This window comes from Lasioglossum baleicum, chromosome 12, assembly GCF_051020765.1.
Source record: "Lasioglossum baleicum chromosome 12, iyLasBale1, whole genome shotgun sequence".
NCBI classification, from domain to species: domain Eukaryota; kingdom Metazoa; phylum Arthropoda; class Insecta; order Hymenoptera; family Halictidae; genus Lasioglossum; species Lasioglossum baleicum.
The window spans coordinates 14076993-14089815 of NC_134940.1; the positions used below are offsets into that span (position 1 = coordinate 14076993).

Genomic DNA, 12823 nt, shown 5'->3' on the forward strand with positions numbered 1-12823 from the left:
ACCAACATTTTATAGCTTCAAAGGGGTGATTCCTAAAGTCATTTGAAGTAACTTTTTGCTTTGTGAAAATTTTCCATATTCTTGATCAATTCTTCTTCAATCTTCTAATTTAAAATCTGGTCGTCCTGTCGCAAATTATTTTTATCATTCTTTCATTAAATATCATCATTATTTGTGGTATTAAAATTGTTTTCAAAATTACAAACATGCTTTTCCCAACTTCTGTTTCAGAGGTATGCGAAGTGTTTCTCAATCCAGCTTTAACGCATTTGTTTGTTTAATAAAAGATAGATGGATTTAGAAATACAGTATTTCTTTTGAAAAATTGAAATGACGTTCACATAGCTTTGAACGGAAAACAATGAAAGAACGCATTGTATTTCAGCTATCATGGCATGGAGTCGATGAAATATGACACAGCACCTTTAGCTTCCGTGATACGAAATTATATTCCGACGTGAAAAAGATCGATAAACATTGATTAAGCAGTACAAAAGAAATTCGCCACCTCATTTTTCACCGCATGACACGGATATTATTAATGATATACTACTGAATGAACACCTCGATCGACGGAAGCTGCACATATTTACGATTAAAAACCAATATTAACAAAGCTTAATTGTATTAGTACAATATACAAATATCATATATGTATAATATACACATATATATATATATATGTAGAATATAGAAAATATACAAATATAATATATTGTATAGAAAGACATACATATATGCGATTAGAAAATAATATTAGCACAGCTTGATTGTATTAGTAAAATATAGAAATATAATATATTATTTAGAAATATAGAATATATGTAGAAAATATAGAAATATAATATATTATATAGAAATGGAGAATATATGTAGAAAATATAGAAATATAATATATTATATAGAAATATAGAAGATATAAAATATAGAAGATATAGAATATAGAAGATATAGAATATAGAAGATATAGAATATAGAAGATATAGAATATAGCAGATATAGAATATAGAAGATATAGAATATAGAAGATATAGAAATATAATATATTATATAGGAATATAGAATGTAGAAAATATAGACTATAAAAGATATAAAAATATAGTATGTTATATAGAAATACAGAATATAGAAAATATAGAAATTGATAATATTATGATAATCGTCATTTGAAAGAGATGCTGTGCACTTTTTTGCCACGAGTTATAATTGTACATAGTACTGCATAGGAGTACATATAGTGCATAGTAATTATAAATATATAGTAATACAGTTAATGTTAACAAAACATATCTGTACGTAATCTTTAATTTTTTTTTAACCATCGAAGACTGTCTTTTCTGTCTCATAAAGCTAGTGTTAAGCGATTATATACCATTTATTGGAAGCATAGTTCCCATTAATTATGTTGACCAACTAACTTTGCTATTGACTAAAGAGAAGCCTTTCCGTACGATGTGAATGGGATCCGGAACGCTTTACTTTTCATAACGTTGACATTTCCTGACTGGCGATGAAAGAAACCGCAGTCGGTCAACAATCGACAATCTTTTATAAACACCGTATTGTTTTAGTATGGTGCTGCTGCGTGTCGAATGAAAGTGATCCAACGCGTTTCCAGCGGATGACGAAACTCTCCGAGCGAAAGGAGGGAACCGAGTGTTTTCAGCGTAACGCAAACACCGGCAAACCGAACAAATTGGCAAACAGTCAGCGATGTGCAACCGTGCGAAGCAATTACGGATTTTGCGTGAACGACGCGTGCAAACTCTTTGTACACGTGCGAAAAGGGCCGAGAGAGTTTTCCTCAACAACGGTGACACTGGCGTAGCCACTACCTGCACGAATGTTCAACTCGCCGTTCCTTGAATTAAAATTTCGAAGATAAAATTAAGATATTTATTCAATAGAGAATATTTTCCACTCTGTTCTATTACTTTTTGCGATTTTGAGGTGACTTGAGATGAAAATGGTTTTTTAACAGTCTACTTAAGAGTTGCTATGACTTCTACAAATAATAAACAATTTTTTTAGATGATTTTCTATAAATAATAAGTAATAAGAATACATCAACGTAATCAGAAATCGGAACATATTGTTACTGTAATTGTTTAATTTGGGTAAAGTTTTGAGTAAATGTAAAATGTTCTTAAAAATCGTACTTTTATATTCAATTTAATTAAATGTCTCATTCTTGACGTAAAAGACTGTGATCCACATACCAAGTATTATTAACGATGTGCACTCAATAAATGAATTATGAATCATAATGTTGTCCAAATTATATCGTGTGCGAATATCTTATCGTTAATTAAATTCAAGAATACATCACCACTATATTATTATTTTTTATAATTGTTTAATTACGTTATATTATATAATTAAATAAATAATAATATACTATATAATTGTTCCGAGGTTTCAAATAGAGTATAGGACGCAATATAAATATGTATCAACACAACATCTTCTTTTATACATTTCATTTTAAAATTATTGGAATGATAATGATATTTCCACGAGGAACGATCGAATAAATTTTTTATTCAAGCACATGTAATAATAAAAATTGCGTAATGCCTGAATAAATTCTACCCTGTCATTTTTATAAGGCAACATGTACCAATCAGTGGATAAATTGATACAATCAACAAATAGTTTATCATTGCATTTGGGAATTAGTATTGTTGGCATGTTGATTCTCGAATTGTTATTAGGGGAGATAATCAAATTGCCTCGCATGCAGCACCTGTACATGTAACTAAATACTATTTTATCTGATTCAACGCCTACGCCACTGCGTATCTCCTGAACCTGCTCCAAACTGGGAACCCGGAACGAGCGAACAGTAATTGGAGAGCGAACCAGTAGGGGATTATGTTCGCGTTTCTAATGAGACGACCGAGAACTTGACCCCTGTACAAGTATGCCTCGCACCCTCCTCCAATTTATTTTCACTCTTTTACGTCGAATGTTGATAAACTTTTGTACGTTCCAATACACATTGCCGGAAGTAACGTCTATAAACAATTTTTCTATTTATCAGTCATACTACTGAGCAATTTTCACAATTTTTCTAGATTATTCTGAACGCATAATCTAAATGTACAGTTCACTTTGATCAATGCACATGGTGGCCGAAAAGTAACTGCACCTTAAATAGAATAAATCTTTTATTGGTTTAATGAATTTTGAGCTACCCATATATCTTTAGCAATAATAATAAAAATGAAACGTAAGCATTGTTTGGAAAATAACTATTTATAACATTACGTTGATGGTATACAATTGCGAAATGCTTTGTATTACACAGGCTATAATAAAATGTATCACTTCATTTATATATGTAACAGTTTATTAATCGTTTAGATTCTCATAATAATTGGTATTCATTTTACGCATTATTTGTCACACACGATTTTTTGGATCGATTTGTTTAGCTGTGAATGAAAGGTGTACTGCTATTTTTGTGATAGCATAAATAAACAACACCATGAATGTGTTTACCCAAAACAAATTATATTCATATAAATTGAATCTAGATAAATTCATTTGGAACAAAATTTTTTCACGTTTTCGCGAGTATTTTCGACCAAGAAAGTCTCTTCAGATTTTCCCCTGCTGCATCATACGAGAATATCCTAGCAAAAATGAACGAGAACATTCGAGAACGAGAAAAGAACGACGATCTGCGAAAGTGAAGGCTCCATGCTTTAGAATGTGTCCAGGATTATTGTTTTACTGTTATTTTTCACAAAATTATCCGAATTCGAACAGAAAAATTGTCCCCACTCTATCTTCCCCTTCCACGACGCTATTCCCCACGCTTCCGCCGCGTCACGTGACTAATCCGGCATTTGGTCCCTCCCCTCATCTGGCGCTTCTGATACAAACACTTCATTCGTCTACTGTAGGTATGTCTTGCAATTGGTGGGGATAATTTTGTCCACAGTCTACTGGTAAGTTATGGTAGCGTGATTTCAACGCACGGAGTATATAGCAATATTGATGACGGAGCTATCGCTGCCGGTTCCGGCCGGCCGGAAACATAAATTTCCGTATTAGTTAACTGTAGCACAGGAAAGTAATTTGGCCAACAATTAAAAGAGATTGGCGAGAGCGAAGCGGAAGAAACAGGGGAGAGGAAGCTACTAGATAATGGAGAGCGTCTTGGTTTTCCCTTCAATTATCCCTGCGTATAGTTTATGGTACGACGGTGCACCGTGCCATTAGGAACCCGATATCCGCTCCGATATGATGCTTTCAGCTTTTTCATATTTTATTCGGACCGTTTAAACTTTAAGACAGGCAACACTGCCAGCGAGGAATTCCGTAGCGTGTAATCTCTTCATCGATCTGCTGCTTTTACACCCCATGATTTCGCGTTGTCGGGTTTAAGTTATTTAAAGCGATGGAACACGAGCGAATTTATTTTCGCCTGGCTTCCGAGCAGCCGTCCGGTATCTATCAAACAATTATACGATTTAGCGTTGTTTATTCCTCTCGTCCCACATGCTTCGAAAATTCTGTTACAACTATATTCTTCCCCAATTTTTTTAACTATGTGAACTTTGAAACATCTGCAAAAATTATATGTTAAAAACTGTAAAAGTATATACTTAGTATTTCGCAACTTCTACACGAATTTCCGGCATCTGAAAATTTGTTTTATTTTTCAAAATTCGGGTTCGAAGCTGAAAATTCTGAAAAAATTCGTTGATGTGCATTCTAGTAGCTAAAATATGCCCGATTTTTTTTTAGGATTTTCAATTAAAGGGGCTAAGAGAAATTACGGGAAAACCTGATTGTCTTTGTCACCCCTTTACTTGGCTATAACCTCCTTCAAAATTTTGTATTATGGTAGGGAATACCATTGTACAATTTTAACGATGCAGAATTACAGACAGTGTAACTCCAAGTAGCAAAAAGTAAATCAACGAGCATACCTTCTCCCAATAAAAAATACAAAATATGTAACATGATTCCCTGGAAAGATAGAGTTCACTTTTAAATTTGAAATAAATGTGTAAACTTGATCAGTAAAAATGTTTGCATTTAAAAATGTTTGTTTAATAAAAGTAGTATTCTTCTTTTAACTATCATATGAAGCTGGGACTAATACACTGATGTCCTCGAATCTTTTCAATATGTCCACTGCCTCGAATTGTACCCTATCCATTACTGTCTGAATAAAATGAGAGATCAGTATTCGTTTGTTTCGAGTCCAGAGTAAATAATAGTAGTGCATTTTCTGTTATCGATGTCTGCCGAGAAATGGCCAGTTGACATGAATAGGAGGCACACAGTGTACGCGTGTCTGTTTGCGTCGGTCCTCAGGGGCAGCTTCCAGAAGTTTACACTTAATCACGAAATGGACTCGGATTGGAAATGGCAAACTCACCACCCTGTGTCGTTCAAACTTTAGTTAGCGACACTCGACGCGCTTTGAAGTTGAACGCGCCGCTTCCATTCAGTTTTCTATGAACAACCCCGATCGAGCTTATCAACGTAAATGCTGCCTGAGAATTCGACCTGTTACGTGATTCCTACTGCATCGAATAGATCCATTTTATCGATCATTAGTCTGCCGACTAATTTCCAGTGGTTGCAATATTTTCCGATACATTGCCGTTTCGCTTAATAGATTCCATTAGATAGGATGTTTGCAACAGCGATATAGATTTCTTTGTGTGGTTGCGGTTTGAACTTTTACAAATGGCGGTCATATACAGGGTGTTCGCGTCATTACCAGCGTTTCTTTCGAAAAACTATTGTGATCTGCAGAGTGTGAGAAATGCAACAGTGTTTGTAATAATTTTTCAACTTCATTATTTATTTCAGACGTGAAGGTGACCTTCAATTTCCTAAATGGAATTTTATGTAGTTTTTTATATGTGCCTAAAAGAATTTATTTCTATACTAAATAATGACCATCAAGGTCACACGAGGTTAGAAATGGAAAAAATAATTCTGACCTCTCTATTCTCCTGTGTAGAACCATCCAACATATTAATGTACTCAACTAATTATCTGCATTATGTTTTTAAAAGTGAAATATAATGTAATGGTGTCTGTAATTCTTATTCATCTGCAACATTCTTTTAGAAATGAAGATCACCTTTAACTTTTTAGATGGAAATACAAGGTCATAATGGAAGAAATAATTCTAACCTATACTCATGTGTAAAACCACCCAGTACTTATATTAATGTAATCAACTAATTATCTGCATTATGTTTTTATCTTATTAGTTAGTTATCTTATTAGTATAACTATTACTTGATTAATGTAATCAACTATAATTAAGTTTTCAGAAATGAAGTATAACGTAATGGTGTCTGTAATTCTTTTTCATCTGCATTATTCTTTCAGAAATGAAGGCGACCTTCAAAACTTTGTAAATGGAATGCTATGCATCTTTTTATATCGTATGAAAGAGTGTGCAAAGAAACGAATATTTATTCGCATACTACATAATGATCTTCAAGATCATAAATGGAAGAAACATTTTGGCGTGGTCGATGGTTCGAGTGTTAATAATATGATCGAGAGTTGCAGTGAAATAATATCGATAAATATAAAGAAGAAAGAATAATTCATTACTGATCTGTTTAAATGATTGCTGCATGTTGAAGAAGAGCCTAGTCACCGAGGATAATGGTAATGATAACTGCAGTCTATATCATAATAGAGTAGGTAGATGGTGGCAGATGGCACGTGACTCATCAGTGAACCTCCATCACCCTCTACCAGCACCGATTCGTAAATAAATTAGCCTCTATCGGATTTTGAGATAATGTGTTATTTATGGTTAGCTCGTGACGGTGCACCCTTACGAAAAAGGTGGCGGGTGCCAGGTAAAGCTGATCGTTTAGCTTAATGCAATTCGAGGGATTGAGGGATGCGCTCAGGTAGAATAAGTGGGCTTTGTCGTTTAACATCCAGTTGGTTCTGACACGTGTCGTGCTTTTGTTAGTTTCTTATCGCGCAACGATACCCTCCAGCGTGTTCCCGCTTTCGAAATTTCGGAAGCTTGTTGAAATCATTTTGGAAATAAAGTTGAACATAGATAATTTACTTATATTGTACTGGAGAGAGTTACCACTAATACAGAATTTGTTTATTCGGTTAAACACGATAAAATGTTTCGCATTCAATTTAATTACTGTTTAAGTTAAATATATTTTATTAAAATTCGCTAATAATATAAAAATCCGAATAAAATTTTAATATATCTCCTAAACGCGCGCGCATAGGCTTTTTCAAAAAAATTTTTTTATATATTGCATTGTCATCCAGTTCTGAGCTATGTTTAAAAGTTCAAGTCTCTAGCTTATCGGGAAGTTAGCTTAAAATCAATTGCAAAATTTGTACAGAACAAACAGACAGACGAACAGACAGACAAGAAAGCGAGCTAATAAAAACGTGGTAATATATTTGTATAAGAACAACCTGGATAACAATAATAGCAGGATATTATCTCGAAATTTCTAAATGCAAAAGACAATTACAATCGTGTATCAAACAATATAAATAATACTGAGAAGTACGTTATTTAATTACTTTATGCAAAATAAAAATATTCTACCCGAATTGCAACGAACTGGAGTGAAATAGAAGTTTATATTATATTTAGAAATAAATATATAAAAGTATAAGATAAGAAATGAAAGAGAATGAAGAAAAATATTATCTCGTTCAAAGATTAATCTACTAATATTTTTACCTGTGCATCCCAACAAACTAAAGTGAGATAGTTTATTTTCTGCCTTAATATGTTCAATAGGTTGATAATAATGTAACAGTATTGTTAAATTCTGCTAATATTTTTTTTACTTAAATTGCAACCTAATCAATTCTGTTATAAATGCATAAAATCAGCTGTCTACTGATTATTATTGTTCGCTCTAGAAGAGTGTCTCCTCAGCGGAGTTTAATATATCACATTGCAAACGCGAATGTCAAGCTGCTTTGTATTAGATAAGTGGAGCACATCCCCTTTCTACCGAATATTCTTTGGCACATCAGAAAAAATGACAAACGACGAGAATTTCTAGCATCCATAAGAAAATTACTCTCCAGGGAGCCACCGTCTCTTTTGAAGAGCGTGGAGGGAATGGAAGAGAGAAAGAAAGAAAGACAGACACACAGACAGGGAAGTGAAAAAATATTCGGTAGAGTGTCGCTCCCGATATTGGTTTTATATTGGATCTTCGATCGTGTTTCACGAGGATGTTCTCTGATTCTACGTACATCGAAGATAGCAGATCGGATTAGACGAATGCCTCTTTTTGAGGCTCGAAGTCGAGTGGTTGCAGAAGAGAAACAGAGAGAGAGGTGAATACGAGTGAGTAGAAGAGGTAGAAATGGGGATGAGATGCGTGACCGTAGGGGTCTCTGGTATCGATCGGCCAGCCAGGTGTACCACGCCCAGATATCAATTAACAATTGCTCAAACAGTCGGAAATTTCAATTGAAACCATCGTTGTTCTCTTCAGGATTGCTATTTGAATTAATTGGTACTCTAGCAGTCTTCAAATTTATAACTAGACTGCGTATCCTCATGCAAAATAAAAATTGTTTGCATCGATTTCAAGAAATAGAAACCACATTGAATGTTATTTCTTCCGCTGATGATTTTGATAGAGGCGAAATGATACATTGACATCTTCAATTTTTGAAATATTTCAACAAATTTGAATTTCGGGATTTGATGCATTTATGGCAAAAATGGATACGTACAATTTAAAACAGCGGAGGTATTAAAAAGATTTAAGGCCACCAGTGTATTAGTTTCACCTTAATAAGATAATTGAAAGGAGAATGACATTTTGATTTGGCTCCTGTCTTGCAGTCAATGCAAAAATTTTCTTATTTTTGCATAAAGATCCGCAGTCTGTTTATTAAGTTGTTGCATATGAAACGTCCGATTTTAGAACGCGACTCTTATAAAACGTTTCGATCAAGAAATACTGTTACAGTCTATAGGGTTTATTATATTATATAATAATATAAAACTCTCAGGCAAAAGATGTATCTCGTATGCATGTAGAATCTGTAGAATCATATGCAACAACAATACTTATGAAAATATTATAGAATCTTGAAGATTTTACAGAATAAAAAATACATGCGTAAATGCAACATCGTTCACGCCAAGCTGTCATTAATTAATCGCACGTATCATCATCGGAAAAGTATCAAGGAGGAGTATGGTTTAGAAGTCTCAACAAAGCTGTTAGTAAAACTTTTACAAAGGTAGAACGCAGAATAAGGAAAAGTTATGGTTCGTGTTACTCGTTGAGAGATTGATATATATTTATGTACTTATGTGCGATATACAACGTTAGAAGTTGTGGGAGTCATGCGAGTTATCAAATTGCTCGGTCCCCTACGGCAAGTTCTCGTTTACATAAAAAGTCGAAGATAAGAAACCGTGATTTCATAGTTTATGGCGAGTTCTTATATACGTTTGGCACGGTCACAGAGGATGCTTTGTAACATCGATCGTGTCATATTGAACAAACCTGCGTGTCGTGCATTTTTTTTTTGTATTTTTCGATAAATATTTCATTGGTCATTCATCGAGACACATTCATGGAGCGTACAATATTAATCTATTTGACGATTAATAATAACGGCGACCGAATTTGTTGAACAAACGATATAATAATCAAAACGTTTAAGGCGACTTTCCGAGAATAGCCGTTAAATCCACTTTATTCTTTCTGAAAGTTCGCGCATGGTCTGAACTGTTATACTATAATCCACTTCCACGAGTGTCGAAAAACTTTCTGAGCCCTCTATTCACTTTACGAAATATAGTAATGTATTATTTTCACCCTGTATGCGCTCGTTTCGAATACGTTCCTAAATCTCTTAAATCCACAGCCTATTTTCCTCTACAATTTACAGAAAAAGATTGAATATTGAAACATACGTTCCTGATAATAAATTATATCTAAACTTTGGATTCTGAAACGTCATCTCTGATAATATTTCGAAAAAGTTCGTAAAACCAATGATACTGGAATATATTACAATATAGTAGAATATAATAAAATATACTACAGTATACTAGAATATAGTAAAATACATATACTGGTATATACTGGAATATATTACAATATAGTAGAGCATACTAGAATTAGAACAGAGTAAACTATACTGGAATGTAGTAAAAGCTAGTGGAATATAGTAAAATATACTGGAATACAGTAAAATACAACTATAACTGTTACAAGTAGACTGGGGATATTTATGTAATTATGGCTTCTGAAAATTTTCAAAAAATTCGAGGATATAAAATATGACAGAATTTAGTACAATTTTAATTTATTTTATGTTAGATCAGAAAAGGCTACTACCACGGAAAACAAGACATTCTATTTTATTCCAGTTTCTTAAAATTCATCTACAAAAATTGAAAATTGCATAAACATCCGCAGTCTAGTTATAAGTAAATGCATTCGAGTAATAATAAATACCCAATAAAACAGAAATTGTTTTTAGTTTAATATACGTATTATGATCATAATACTTGAGACTTAAACTAACACTGTCAAAGAATAAATATACGCGTCGCACTCGCTGTTGCGTTCTATTTTCGTAATATGTTATTGTTTATTTCCGGCGACAAATTTTAAGAAAGAAAGGAAAATTATATTAATTCGATCATTACATTGCCACCTATTTATTGCATAATGCAACATTTATCGTACTTTTCAGAGTGTTACAATGTCTAAGGATTGCCTTTCTAATTCGGTGGTACACTTCCGCTACAGTTGCAATTGTTAACGTTATTATTGTAATTATACGCTACTACATTATAGTTGCAAAAGAAGCGTTGTAGGTAAATGATGAGAAATTGAAAGAACTGAAAAAGTAACTACATTGGCGATATTCTAGAATTTCAATATTTATCAAAGTAACTTCCGTCACAGAAAATGACTACATTGGCGATATTCTAGAATTTCAATATTTATCGAAGTAACTTCCGTCACAGAAAATAACTAGTACCTTCACGAGATATTCTAGAATTTCAATATAACTACCGTCACAGAACAAAGTAATTAATATAGAGTTTTTTGCTACTTATAGTTAATGTCGTATCACAGTACCAATGCCTGTTATTACCTACAAGCGACAACAATTCTCTATATTATTAATTCGTGTTTAATATTCCTGATTCTCTTCGGAGAATTTTTATTTTTGAAGGAGTTTTAACTTCTTAATTTTTGTCTACACACGTACGTATGTAATGATCTATAATTCATAGTATAGCACATGCAACGATTTAACACTAAACCTACCACGAGGGGTCAAATGACCCATTTTAGATTTTTAATTTGACAATTATTGAAATTGTAAAGGTGTTTTCATGAAAATTTATTGAATATATTTTTTTGACTCCAGTACATACATCATAGTAAAAATCGCACAAAATATAAATAAAAAGATCTTGTTATTTTGTATAATACAATACACATCAGTCACTTTTTATGGTCGCTAGGTTTAGTGTTAAAACACAACCTGACATTACGCATAGCATTACAGTTTCGTGAAGTACGAATGATGAAAAAAGGAAGTAAGATGGAAAAACTCTATGAATATCGTAGACTTTGATCTCCCCACGATAAATATTATCCTCCTGCTCGTGGTGGCAGTAACGAGATCGTATCTGATGCCGTTGCGTGTCATTTGCATATTTCAGCCGGAGGCGTTCGGCAGATCCTTGCTTTTGGCAATCCGAAATGCACGAGGGTTGCCAAACCACCTTTCGATTTACATTTCAGTATCGAACGCACGCTTCTACCCTCGAGGTGACGTGTAGGGGAAGTGATAACAGGAACGAATGTTTCATTAACGTCCGCAGATTTTTATATTCCTTCGAAATCATTTTCTCCAATAAATAATCGAAATAGTTACTACACAATTATGTTACTTTTCATTGCAATATGTTTTTTTTCGACGTTGTTAAATGGAAACAAAGTTTCTGTTCAACATGATGTATTTTTGCACACGAATTTCTATGGTTATGTAAAAAGAGATTTTTGTTATTATTCGTGCAGAGAAATTTTGGTATATATGGAAATATTGATTGAAATAATTATTTAATTCTTAATACTACAATTTCCCAATACTTATTACTAGACTGTGGATCTTTATGAAAAATAAAAATGTTCTGCATTGATTGTGGGAAGCAGGAATACCAGAAACATTGATTTCATCCCTCAATGACTTTGTTACAGTAAAAGCAACATTAGAACATTTTTGAATTTTTAAAATCTTTTACCGTTTTATATTTCACCCAACTAATTTCTTCATAAATGCATAGAGAAATAAAATCATTTTTAATCAAATAAAATGTTCTGCATTGATTGTGAGAAGCAGGAATAAAATAAAAATTTTTTTTTGATCCCTCAATGACTTCATTGCATTTAAAACAACATTGCAATATTCTTATATTGCCTAATCCTTTATTGTTTTATATTTCGCTCAGTCCAATCTAGGGGATAGCAGATAATAAATTTGTAATTACTGTTGCACCTCAAAATGATATTTGACCTCAAGGTAATACATGTCCTAAAAAATCGAGATTGCTATAGATATAATAAGAATAATAACTCCAATTGATTAAACATGCATTAATTTGAATGAGTGGTAATAAATAGAATTTCCTACTTATTACTAAATAAACAGACCAAAGCTGCCTAGATTTCCAATAAGAAGAAGAACTATTTATTTAGTAATTAGACCAAGGCCAATATTGATACCGCCGTTTCTGTGTGTTTCACTCGATAGAAATAAATACTGTCGGACTTAC

The 12823-nt window shown here is 33.0% G+C and overlaps 1 protein-coding gene across 2 annotated transcripts in view; it reads right to left on the reverse strand.

Moving 5' to 3' along the window:
* Positions 1–12823, reverse strand: part of Vacht (Vesicular acetylcholine transporter) — a 130347-nt gene that overhangs the window by 71352 nt on the left and 46172 nt on the right. The gene's annotated exons all lie outside the window — the stretch shown is intronic.